The sequence below is a fragment of the Heteronotia binoei genome, unplaced genomic scaffold, assembly GCF_032191835.1.
Source record: "Heteronotia binoei isolate CCM8104 ecotype False Entrance Well unplaced genomic scaffold, APGP_CSIRO_Hbin_v1 ptg000314l, whole genome shotgun sequence".
NCBI lineage: Eukaryota > Metazoa > Chordata > Lepidosauria > Squamata > Gekkonidae > Heteronotia > Heteronotia binoei.
Genome location: NW_026800014.1, coordinates 289,737 through 303,085, shown reverse-complemented (window position 1 = coordinate 303,085; position 13,349 = coordinate 289,737). Strand labels below are relative to the sequence as shown.

Here is a 13,349-nt window from a genome sequence, read left to right as displayed (position 1 = left end):
GTATTTGTTTCAAACTATTCTGATTGTGAAAGACAGTAAACAATTGAATAGATGGCAAAGAAAAATTTCAGAGTTTGTGTGGGCGGGGAAGAAACCAAGAATTAAAATGAAAATTTTAACAGATGCAAAAGAGAGAGGCGGATTTCAATTACCAGACTTAAAATTATATCATGAAGCAGATTTCTTAGTACGGATAAAAGAATGGATAATGTTAAACAAAAAACTCTTAGCATTGGAAGGTCATGGAAAAAAATTTGGCTGGCACGCTTATATGTATTATGGGGGGAAAAAGATAGATGGCTTTTTCTCTCACCATTATATAAGAAACAGCTTGCTAAATACATGGATGAAATATAAGAAATATAGAGATGAGAGAAGACCATTATGGATAATGCCAGCAGAAGTGATAAAAATAACAGATGAAGAAATGTGGTTGTTATATAATCAACTATTAAAAATAAAGAGTGGCAAAATAGAATTGAAAACTGCTGAAGAGCTGAATAATAAATATGATTGGTTTCAAATGCAACAAATAAAGAGCTTGGTGGAGAATGACATTAAAACTGAAGGAATAAGAAAAGAGCAAACAGAAATGGGAAAAGTTCTGCTTGGAGACAACGAAAAATTAATTTCAAAATTATATAAACTACTTTTAAAATGGTCTACGGAAGATGAAGTAGTGAAATCTCAAATGATTAAGTGGCCAATTAATGTAAATAAAGAAATACAGATGGAAACTTGGGAATATTTGTGGAAGAACTCTATGAAGCTTTCGACGTGTCATAGTATTAAAGAGAACTTTAAAATGTTTAAAATGATGTATAGATGGTATATGACTCCTAAGAAATTGGCAAAGATGAATAATAAGATGCCAGACAGATGTTGGAAATGAAAAAAAAATGAAGGTTCTTTCTACCATATGTGGTGGACTTGTGAAAGAGCAAAAAAGTATTGGCAGATGATTCAACAAGAAATTTCTAGGAACTTGGGATATGAATTTAAGAAAGTTGCAGAGACTTTTCTGTTGGGGTTACAAATGGAAAAATTTCCAAAAGAAGATAGAACTATAATTTGGTACTTGGTTTCAGCTGCTAGGACATTATATGCGCAGTTGTGGAAACAAGAGAAAATACCAGAGAAATGGGATTGGATTGTAAAAGTTATGACATGGAGTGAAATTAGGCTTCCCAATCCCCCCGCTTTTCCGGGAGGCTCCTGGGTTCCCAGCTTCATCCCCCGGTCTCCAGAAATCAGGAAGCGGGGGGGTGGGGGGGTGGAGGGGGGGGGAGAACATACCTGAAGCGTTCATGTTGGTGTAGAGCTCCTGAGTCCTGAGCAGTTTGTAAAATTTCTGCCCCTTTAAGGCTGGGCAGGAAGGAGGAAACAGGAAGGGCTTCGGAGAACGGCCCCGCCCTTTCTTTGCTTTCGTTTTCAGAGCAGGCAGAGGGAAGAAGACCAAGTGCGGTAAGTGTTTGTTTGTGTGTGTGAGAGAGGGAGGGGGCAGGGAGGGGGGAATTCCCTGGTATGGAGGCCCTCCCCCTTCCTTTAGAAAGCGTGGGGGGGGAGGGAAATGTCTACTAGGCACTCTATTATTCCCTATGGAGAACAATTCCCATAGGGAATAATAGGGAATTGATCCGTGGGTATTGAGGGCTCTGGGGGGGGCTATTTTTTGAGGTAGAGGCACCAAATTTTTAGTATAGCATCTAGTGCCTCTCCCCAAAATACCCCCCAAGTTTCAAAACGATTGGACCAGAGGGTCCAATTCTATGAGCCCCAAAAGATGGTGCCCCTATCCTTAATTATTTCCTATGGAAGAAAGGCATTTAAAAAGGTGAGCTGTCCCTTTAAATGTGATGGCCAGAACTCCCTTGGAGTTCAATTATGCTTGTCACATCCTTGTTCCTGGCTCCACCCCCAAGGTCTCCTGGCTCCACCCCCAAAGTCTCCTGGCTCCGCCCCCAAAGTCCCCAGATTTTTCTTTAATTGGACTTGGCAACCCTAAGTGAAATGGACAAATTAACAAGAATTTTAAGAGACTATGATTTAGAAGTTTTTAAGATGGAGTGGAAAAAGTTCAGAAGATATGTAGGAAAAGAGTGGAAAATAAAAGGACATTGGACAATTTTTGATAATGATTAAGTCTTAGAAAAAAGAAGAATATTAATTTGTTTTTATTAGTTAAGGGTAACTTTAAACATTAGTACTTTAAGTAAATAACAGGGGTCAAGTAACGGGGGGAGGGGTGGGTAGAAAGTAATATATGGGATAGATAAAAGAAGTTATTAATGATGCAAGAAATATAATTTGTTACCATATGTTACCAAATAAAATTGTTTTAACCTCAAGATGGGTGCTAAGCACAAATCAGAATGTGAAGTGACACTTGGAGGTATTTATTTATTTATCCTTGGATTTATATCTCGCCTACCTACAAGTGGGCTCAGGGCAGGTCACAGCAAAAAAAGCAACAATGATAAACACAATAATGATTAAAATTTAAAACAACCAACACATAACCATCTCTGGCACCCACCAATGTCTCCTACTAGGCAGGGCACAATAAACCAATAACAGTGCCCAATTCATCAGATGACAAGATGGGTCTTGAGAATCATTCATCCGGACAGTTTAGGCAAGGGAGGCCAAGGTCTTCAAATGTCCGCCGTCTCACTAACACCCTGGTGGAACAGCTCTGTATTTCAGGTCCTGCAGAACTGCACTATATCCCTCAGGGCCCTGATCTTGAATGGACCAAGTTTCACCAGGCTGGGGCCAGGGCGGAAAATACCCTGGCCCTAGTTGAGGTTAAGCAAACATCTTCAGGCTGGGGATTACCTGCAGATGTTGGTCAGCAGAGCACAGAACTCTTCAGATCACAAAGAGAAAGAGGCAGTCCCATAAATATGTTGGTCCTAGGCCACATACGGTTTGAAGGTCAATACCATAACCTTGAACTAGATACAGTTCTCAATAGGCAGCCACAATGATTAGCACAGCACTGGCTGAATGTGCATCCGCATGGGTATCTTCTGGAATTGGGTTTTGTAAAATACCGTAATTTTCCCTTGAGGCATCTTACAATATATTTGCTACCATATGGCCTTTGTATTTAACACAAACAGTCCTTTAAAGACTTTTACTGAGGTCAGACAGATAAGAAAATAGTTGTCATCCTCATCTCATGTATTTAAATACAGCATGCTCAAAGCCTTCAAAGTCTTTCACAGGAAATCCTCTGGGTTTTTTTAAATATTTTTCTCTTTTTCCTCAAACTATCTATTCACTATATTCTTGAGAGCAAGCCAGAACTTCGAAACTTATCTGTATTTCATTGCCTTCAGTTAAAGAAACAAACTCAAATTTGAATCCAGCTGACTGCAACTTTTTGTGATGTTTTACATCAAAATATCCCTTTTAAAAAGCAAACTGAAATTCATCAACATTCATCATTTCAACAAAACAGAACATGTATCTTTCTTACCTCTGCTAAGTCTTGGAAACATTATCCTTCATTACAATAGACAGCCTTGCTGAGCAATCTCTGACTATACATGCGCTGACAACAAGAAAATGTTTTGAGCATTTTTAAATCTGAACAATTCTTTCTAATCATATGTAGTTTGATTTATGCATATTTCCTCAGATGTCCAACCAACATAAATGAGATGCACTCCAGGAAAGTATGCACAGGACTGCAAAACTATCAATGACAATTAAAATTAAATTCTCAATTGCATTCCCTCTTTACATGAGCAAATACCTGACAATAGGCCCAGAGCCAAATCCCCCAAACACAAAAAACAAACTAATTTCATTACAACCATTCACAAATCTTGTAGGATAAACAAACAGAGAACACACCAAAGACAGTATGCATATAGTAAACATACAAAAGAATAAAGACTTTAAAATATTTTAACAGAAATGGAGAAATCTCATTTATTTGGATTGGAAGTAGGCAGCTCATTTATAGGTGTGTAATGAGCTTACATTTCCCCTGTTTGGCTTTCAAGTTCTCAAGTAGATGGAGGGCCAGATAAGGCATTCACAAAAATTCCCTGCCTTGGGAATATAGAACGGTATGAGTTAATAAAGTTGATAGCAAGTAACCATTACTGTGCACACGTGGGAGAAGAAAACTAAACATGATAGCAGCTTTGTTCTATTCTCTCCATCAAATAACATCAACTGTACTTCTTCCTTTGATGAAAAAGCATGTGAAAACTTTGTGGCTTCCCCCTCTGGTAGCAATGCAACAAACCTGAAAAGATTATGTGCCAACTGGTCAGAAAGACAAAAGAGATATATGATAAGCAAAAATGAGAGGCTAAATAACAGACCACAACAATATACCTACATGTATGTCTTCTGTCAAACAAATTTTTGTTTACTTCAAAATTTGTTTCCTAATTTCAACTTTTAGTCTTGCTTCTTAGATAGTGAAAAGTAAGATATAAATGCTAAAATCGCATGGAGTCCAACAGTTTATAGCTCTCTCTAAGTACTGTTCGGGGGCCTGATAGGAGCCCTCCAGGGGCCTGATTTGCCCCCCAGGCTGCATGTTTGACACCCCTGTGCTAAACGCTAAAATGTTACATGCCAACTAAGTTATAGTAGTAAAATACGTTTAACATGGGGGAAAATACTGTATATATTTCAATTTCCTCAAAAATTCTGTTTGCTTTTAGAAAAAAACATATTCCCCATGGACCAAGATTTCCAGAAATTCTACCTCACTCATTTGATATCATTTAAACTTACACTCCAGCAACAGATAACTGAAGAGGATGGAACTGAAACATGGGAACAACTTCTTTGATTTCACAGAATTCTATGAATTGTTCATTAAAAAAAGTTGATTATGTTTACATGAAGGTAGAGTGAAAATTGGTGGAACATTAACAAAATGACACCACATAAATGGCGTAAAACAGTGAAGACTTGAAACAACTACTGCTGGAGGCTAAAGCAGAAACTACCAAAGAAGGATTACAGATGAAGATTAAGGGGATAAAAACAATGACTACTGAGGAATATCACAACTTTAAGGCTGACAATGACAACATTGAATTTGTTATTCTATTCTTGGGCTCCATTATCAACCAAAAGGGAGACCGCAACCAAGAAATCAGAAGGAAATTGAAACTGGGAAGGACAGCTAGAAAAAATTATGTAGAAGTACCATATGTGTCACTGGCAAACAAGATTAAGATAATTCACACTACAGTATTTCCCATTAGTATGTATGGGAGTGAAAGTTGGACAATGAAGAAAGCTGACAGAAAGAAAGTTGACTCATTTGAAATGTGGTGTTGGAAGGGAGTTTTATTCATGGACCAACTAAAGACACATAAGTGAGATCTAGATCAAATTAAGCCTGAACTCTACCTAGAACCTAAAATGACTGAACAGAGGCTATCATACTTTGGTCACAATATGAGAAGACAAGACTCACTAGTAAAGACAATAATACTAGGAAAACTTGAAGACAGCAGCAAAAGAGGAAGACCCAAAAAAGCCACAACCCTCAGTTTGCAAGACCCAAGCAACACTATTAGTAATAGGATGTTTTGGAGGTCATTCATTCATAGGGTTGCCATAAATCTGAAGTGACTTGACAGCACACACAATTTGTTTAGTTTAAAAGGAAAGAGATGAAGTCTGAATCAAGACAATATTTCCCTCATTGTACAGTGATGCGATTAATAGATTGCCTCCATTTCCTTATAAATTTAAATCCTAGCCTTTCCCTTGCCACAATTGCCAAAGAGAAACTAGTGTGTCATCAAGAATAAATCCAACATATTTACAATTTATGGGACTTGCCAATGCACATCTTATTGCCAAATCTGAGTTGCCAATGTCAATCAACAGTAAAGTTACCCACATGACTAAACTGCAGTAACTCTATTACTATTCCTTGCATGAGGATATTTAAAACTTTCTAGTCAGCTACAGGACTAGTACACTAAATCTTGAACAGCTGGGTCACTTTCCCACACAACAATTTTTAAATGCTACTTTAAACTGATTTGCACATACTTAGAAAACGTTAAAGCAGATATCCCTCTTTGCATTCTTTTATGCAAGAACCCCAAAAGAGCAGAGCGCATGAATACTTTTGTGCAGACAATATCTTTTCTGGCAGCACACATAAGAAACTGCATCAGATAATCCATACTGTTCAGGAAGACTGCATGCAGAAGAGAAAAAGATCAAGACAAAAAGGACATTAACAGTGCAACCCAAAGAACACTTTCCTAGGAGTAAGCATCATTTACTTGACCTGAGTAGGATCCTAAACAGACCTGCTTAGGACTGCTGTTAGTTGACTCTCAGACCACATTTTCTAATGTGTTCTTTGGTGTACCCCCTTTTCCATCACAACTACCTTCTTAATAGACAGGTGTGTTTTAGTATTTACAAAAGGGGACTCATGAGAGCTGCATGGGGATCCCATCCTCTCCCCCTTTTGCTTCCTTGCCTGACTACCATTCCTCCTCTAAACAAACAAACTTGCAGGGAAGGGGAAATATGGCTCATCTGCCCCTCCCTCACTCTGCCCAGGCCTGGCACTGGGGGTTCTGCCACTCCAGGCAGACCCTCGCTCCCTGCCCCTGGTCTTGGCAAGGTCATGATGGCAATGGGCACACTCAGAGCTGGGCTCTGAGCGTGCTCACTACCATACCCCCCAACTTTGCCGAGGCTTCCTGAGCTTCGGAATGCCTTGGTGAGGTCAGGAAGGCAGTGGGCGCGCTCAGAGCTGGGCTCTGAGAGCACTCGCTGACATACCCCTGGCCCCCGCTGACTTATCCAAGGCTTCATGAGCCTCGGGAAGCCTCGGTGAGGTCGGGAAGGCAGCGAGCATGCTCAGAGCTGGGCTCTGAGTGCGCTTGCTGCCACAGCCACCGACTTTGCCGAGGCTTCCCACAGCGCGTGAGGAGAGGGGGCACCTCGTGACACCCCTAGGCCAGGTGGTGCCCTAAGTGGCCACCAACTTGGCCTACTCCCATGCACTGGCCCTGACTCTGCCACTCACTTATACTCCTCCTCTGAAACTCTGCCTCCCCATCGATCCTCCTCCTCTCTGTTCTGCCTGCTGCCCACTACGCTAACCACCTCTATTTGTTCTCCTTCCTGACACTCTGTGAGGAGCAGCAAAAGCTTTTGCCACTCCCCTCCTGCATTGTCACAGCCTCTCTGGGGCAGTGACTGCAGTAGTTCCTCCTCTTCCTCTGTCTACCACACAGCATGAGGCAGATGGATGTTCCTCTTTTGGGGGGGGGGGGCAGATGACGGGATTCAACCACCCTAATTTTTTTTTAACTGTCAATTTGTTTTTAAGCAAACCTGAGGGTTTCCCTAGGTTTGCATAAAAATATCTGTTCTCCGTACATAGCCCCATGTTGAGAATAGCTATACTGACTAATAGGTTTCCATGAACCAGACACAGAAGTCAACAGGAACTCCAGTACAGCAGAGTCACTGCTAATGAAGTCTTTGTCAACTCTTTTCTCAGCACAATCACTTTCATAAAGTAACACTACAACTCAACACATTGTATAGAATAGTACCCAAAACCCAGAAAGATGCATGGAAAGGCGGATGCTCACATTATTAAGTGTTGCAAGGATATCACATGGGGTGGTACAATGAATAATGCTAGTCAATCACTGTCACCAACACGCCATTAAGTTACCAGATAATCACATGATAATGTTACTGTACTTCCATGAATGCTTATGAGATTCACATTCAAAGAAAGATTATGATAAGAACTGGACAGGAAAAAATACAGTGATTCATGTTATCTCAGACCTAAATTTTACACACTTCTGTTTTGCATCTTCCAAGGTTAACAAATTAACAAACCCCATGATACACGCATAGTCAAGTTGGAGCAGACTGCTTCTACTAAGCTCAATAATATTAACAGTGACAACAGTCTTAGAAGGGTGTAACTCTGCTTATGACTGCACTTAGTTAACTGAAGTCCAAACACCACAACTTCACTAAGTTATGGATCAAACTGTAAATTCTGTTCTAACATTTTTAGCTTAAAGCTAATTATGTTGCATGGGTTTTCCAATCATAAAATATAATGCAATACTAGAAACTAGAAAATTTGATTTGACATTTTGACAAACATGCATGCATGCAGCAAACTCTCTACAAGACACTGACATATGCATGCTTCAATAAACTACATTAATATAGTGTATATAATATAGTGCAGTACAAAAAATACCTTTATTTTACCCTCAAGCATTTGACATGAGGATACCATAACCAAAACAGATACACATCTCTAAGCTTTGAAAGATTCTAACATACGTAAATGAATTTTTATTTAACTTCCACACTAGCTCCCCCTCCAGACCAACTTAACATTGTAGTTATTCCCCCCCCTCCCCTTTATACTACACCAAGCAACCTAAGGCACAATTTAAACATTATTCCAAACCTTTAGACAATATGGCACCACAGTATCTAGGCAAAAGGACAAAAAACCCTCCTTCTCAAAGAAAAACAGAGATAATATTTTGTATGGATTTGTAATAACACATATTCACAATATGCTGAACCTGCCCTGGTTAGAACAGTATTGACACTCATTCATCATTTGTTTTGACATTAAATGCTGAACATAATACCTGCTCAATATTAATAATAATAATAATAATAATACTTTTTATTTATATCCTGTCCTCCCCACTGGAGCAGGCTCAGGGTGGCTCACAACATATTAGTTCAATACAATACAATAAAATCATTATAAATATTATACACTAACCTGCTTGTTTATAATCTTAATATGATCATAACACATTAAAGGAGATTAAAGAATCAAGCAATAAATCTACAGTTTACTAATCCCTGGTTCCTGTAATTGTTAAATTGTCCCATTAGTTACTGAACACAGTAAACCCTAATATATCACATGAGCCAATCTATATGTTCTAGCTCACTAACACACAACCGTCTGCACAATAATATAAACCACCCTTTAAGTGCCTTACCAAAACAATACATCTTGTTTATTAACTGTGTAAGGCTGTCACCTTTAGCAACTTGTATTTCTGAAACAACAACTCTCAGGTCAAATGCCCAATTTAACCCTTACTGTATCCAAGTGCTTACATATTTAAATATTGGACAGTAAAGCTTTCCAAGCTTTAAATCTGAGAAGATTTCCCTTCTGTGTTACATCTGTATGTACATCTGATACAAGCAGTCACTGTTTTGTGTACATTTTTAAGGCCACATAAATTAACAAGCCCATTACTCAAAATTAAACCAGATTAATTACTCAACTTCCTAACATATATTGTATTTTAAGAACCATGTAAGTGATAAACATTCTCTTTGTAACAGTGCAACTTTCTTAGCTTTATCATTTAATAAAAGGCATTCTAAAAAATTGAGAGTGAAGCAAATCTGATATAACATATCCTTGATTATTTGCAGATATTTCAAATAATTTAAAATGCATTATCAGTGTCTCCCCTGCCAGGTAAGCATTCTCTCTCATCTCTCCTTTGCTTTCCTCCCCTTTTATTTACGCATGAAAAGTAAATTTCTTTTAATTAAAAATGTGATTCATATAGGAATGCATGTTCCTCACATTAGATTTTTATTTGAAGAAATATTTATAATTTATTTATAATAACATCTGCAGATACTACAATGCAACAATTTAACTCATCGCTCCAAATATAAACTTCCAAATACATGGAAAATGGAAAGTTTTTAACTATATTAGCACTTCACATGGCTAGGATGTGATCCTCAGATACATACCATCATTATTAGTGCCAGCCACCTGAGAGGACCACTCCCAACAGTCAAACAGAATAGCCAACAGGCAAATAGATGTAAATATTTACAATCCAGGCCTAGACCAAATTGTAGAAGCTATACAATACAATATGAACTTCTAAAATAGGTGGAATTGTATTTACAGGCCACCATATGAGCACGACAAGAGGAGAAAGAAAGAGTGATGACTTGTATGTCAAAGGTCTTTATACCCTGTCTGTGTGTCCATTCTTGTGAATGTTTTGACACAGATCATCCTTGAATGTTTGGAAAGCACATTACAAGCTATGTATAACTAAATTAGCATGGGTTTTGCATGCACATTCCTCAAAGTTTTGGCACTATTCTTCAGCATACTTTGGTTTTACATTCTGACAAGAAAGTATAAGCTAAAAATGTACTGCAAGAACAAGTCCATAAAAGACAAAAGCCATGCTAACACTAATACATGCAAAACAATTTAACGTAATCTATGGTGGTAATCAATTTCTATTTGCAGTGGATGTTCAACTGACCATGTTAACCGGGCCCCTGAAATGAGACCTTACGTTAACTGGCATGCTTGACACATCATTCTGAAACACTAAGTGCAACTAGAACCTTTGCTAGTTACCTGCGCGCTTCCTGATTCCAAAGAAAAGTTTAAAGCCCCACCGGGGAGACCAGGAACCTCCACCGTAGATCACCCCAAGGCACGTTCCCCGCACATCCGATCCCCACCCCCTCCATCCCGGTCTATTGCCCCGATTGCACCCTCCCGGTTTCTGCACACTGGCGGCTATCTGCTCCTGCTGCATTTCTGCACAGCTCGCCGTGATTCTCGCGGCGCCTCCGTGCACGATGCTCTGGGCTTTGCCTTGCGCACGTTCTTTTCTTCTTCGCATCAGCCTCGCGGCCACTTCCTTTTCCCTCGGTGCCCACATAGCAACGGCGTTGTCGCCACTGCCAGCAGACCTGGAGCACCCTAGTTCCTTTTTCAGGGGGCCCAGGCAGGCCCCGGACAGAACGACATCCACACCTGCCTCTCTCTCTTGGAGGACTTCGTTCCGGGGAGCCACTGAAGAAGCTCAAGAGTCAGGCAGCCTCAGCGGCTAGAGGTCCTCTCCCCTTCCTTCTCCTCCTCCCGCCCTGTCCCCCGAGTGTGCAGCTGCTGCCGCGCCAGGCCCGTGAGGACGAGGAATGAGTGGAAGCGAGAGGCGCCCCCGTTCGGCTCCGAGCTCAGCCTCCCCTCAAGTGCCAGGAGCGCCCCCACAGAGAGTCCCCCTTCCCAGCCTCGCCTTACCAGAATTCGGCGTTGCCCGCCCGCAAGCTCCGGTTGCTTTCTGGCCACCTCTATCGAGGCCGGCGCTGCTCGAGCGCTGGGTCTGAAGAGCCGCGCGGAGGGAGAAGGATGTGATTGAAGACGGCGAGAGGCTGAGGGTGGTGGGAGATGAACAGACGGAAACAGGAACCCGCCGTCACGGAGTCTCCTGTTTAACGGAGCCCCGAGCAGACCGAGGAAGCGCGAGAGACCAACAGAGCACAGACGGGGGGAGGGGGGGCGAGCACGCTCGCTCCCGCGCGCGCACAGAATGCGAAGGGGAGGAGAAGTCAGCCGAGCTGAGAACTGAGGAAAGACGAGGGCGCGCAGACTGGGGTGGGACGGAGCGCCCTCGTCGGCTCAAAGGCAGAGTAGGGAGCCAAGGAGGGCGTGGCGTAAACGCGCGTGCTGGGAGGAAGGCAGCCAATGACAGCGGACTTCTATGAAAGCTCCACGCGGGTGGGACTTTCGCCTCCGAGGCAGCAAAGCGCCGGTCGCATGCATACGTATTGCGCAGCCGCCACTGTTGTTCCTTAGGCCCTCCCTTCTTTTAAACGTTAGTAACGGGGGGGGGGGGGGTCTGGTAGTGTTTTCGGGAGGTAGTGTGGGTTGGGGAGGGTTGTCCTGTCCGCCTGCAACAAAGACAGTGGAGGAGCTCCGGCCTTGTCTCTTGTGCTCTGCTGGCCTCAGATACGGGGGCGAGTTCCGCCAGCGCGGTGACAGCGGCCCTCGAGCGGGCCCCCACTCCACAGAATGCAACTCGCTGGGACTGCCACTCTTGCTGCCTTTGAATGTGTGGCGGGGGAGTGTCTCTAGCAGACCAGAGCCGTAAGAGGAGACAGGGAATGATGGATTCGAGATAGCCAGTCCTAAAATATTATGCACTGAATAAAAATGCATTTTCTGAGGATAACCGAGGATTCTTTTTTTCTCCCAAATGCGAGACGATATCAGTAATGTTAGTTTCAACAATTATTTACCAAAACGGTGAAATAAAATGAACTGTATTTTCGTTCATATGACGCACCTACATGGGCTCGTTTCTTGACAGCAAGATTGTGTGTCTATAGCGTTTATACTATTATCCACATTTACCGATCGTAAAATGATATGTTATTTGTTGTACCTGTGGTATGTTTTAATTTGTTCCAGGTTACTCTATTCTAAATTACAATTGATTGCTTTAATGTATCAGAAACATTTTCTAAATAAAATAATTTTTTATTTAAAAAAGTTTCAGTTTGTGGTGCTACAATGTAGCCATGCATCCACCATGTGGGAAGGGAAGAGGGAAAAAGGGTGTCATATGTAACCACAGTGGTGTGGAAGTAATTTCTCCCAGATCTTATTGCTACTACCATAGTGCCTTTCTCAAGTAACCACATGGCTGGGACCCATCTTTTTTTCCCCTCATGCTTTCAGATCAGATTTATACTTGCATGGGAAGAAATCACATAATTAACTGCCCTGATGTGTTTCCTTCATTTTGTGTGGAGCAACGTGGAATCATAGTACAGTGAAAAAACTGAATCCCTATTGTAGTATGTATTACAACTGAGTCTTAACATGGGTTCAATACAAGTGCACATGTTCAGAAGGTCTTGGGTAAGGGAAAGGCTATACACCAGTGGCAGAGCACATGCTATATGAGCTACCCTTACCATTAAACATTCAACTGGGCACTACCTTCCAGACATGAGACTATTTTTCTTCCTACAACTTCTGTCTCAGTATTGCATTTAAAAAGCTCCAACCTAGATCAAGGCCACTGTCATATTGATTTGGGTACAAAAATTCCTAAGGCCAGCACTTACTATTGGGGTTAGCTGGTAAAGTTAGTCCAGTACCCACTAGTCAGCAGAGTGCTTTAAATAAAGCTACAGATGTAGCTGCATCTCTTCACCAGGTTACTCGGCTTATAAAGCTACATAGAGCCACATCACAAGTTTCAAAGAGAAATACCTGTCTATTTTAAAACTACACTTTAGATCAGGACTGTTGAATTCATTTGTTATGAAGACCAAATCTGACATAAATGAGAATTTATCTGGTCAGGCTACCAGGGGAAAACATGAAATAGGTGGGTGCTGCAAGCTTTGCAAGACTGCACAACCTCTCTGAAACAAATACCTGTCTTCTAGCCAGGGCTCTGGCAGCCAGTGCACTGACAAAGACCTGAAAGGGTAGGACGTTTGGAATCAGCTGGAAAGCACGGGCTGCCAGAGCC

At 41.4% G+C, this 13,349-nt stretch overlaps 1 protein-coding gene across 2 annotated transcripts in view; it reads right to left on the bottom strand.

Annotated features, from left to right (window-relative positions):
• The window catches only part of LOC132590572 (alpha-(1,6)-fucosyltransferase), a 407,107-nt gene that overhangs the window by 227,295 nt on the left and 166,463 nt on the right, over positions 1-13,349 (bottom strand). Inside the window, exon 1 of one of the 2 annotated variants that reach the window (XM_060263509.1) lies at positions 11,105-11,269. The exons of the other annotated variant lie outside the window; for it this stretch is intronic. The gene's annotated coding sequence lies outside the window, so the exon portion shown is untranslated. Of the gene's footprint in view, positions 1-11,104; positions 11,270-13,349 lie in introns of those variants that run through there. 2 annotated transcript variants of the gene reach the window in all.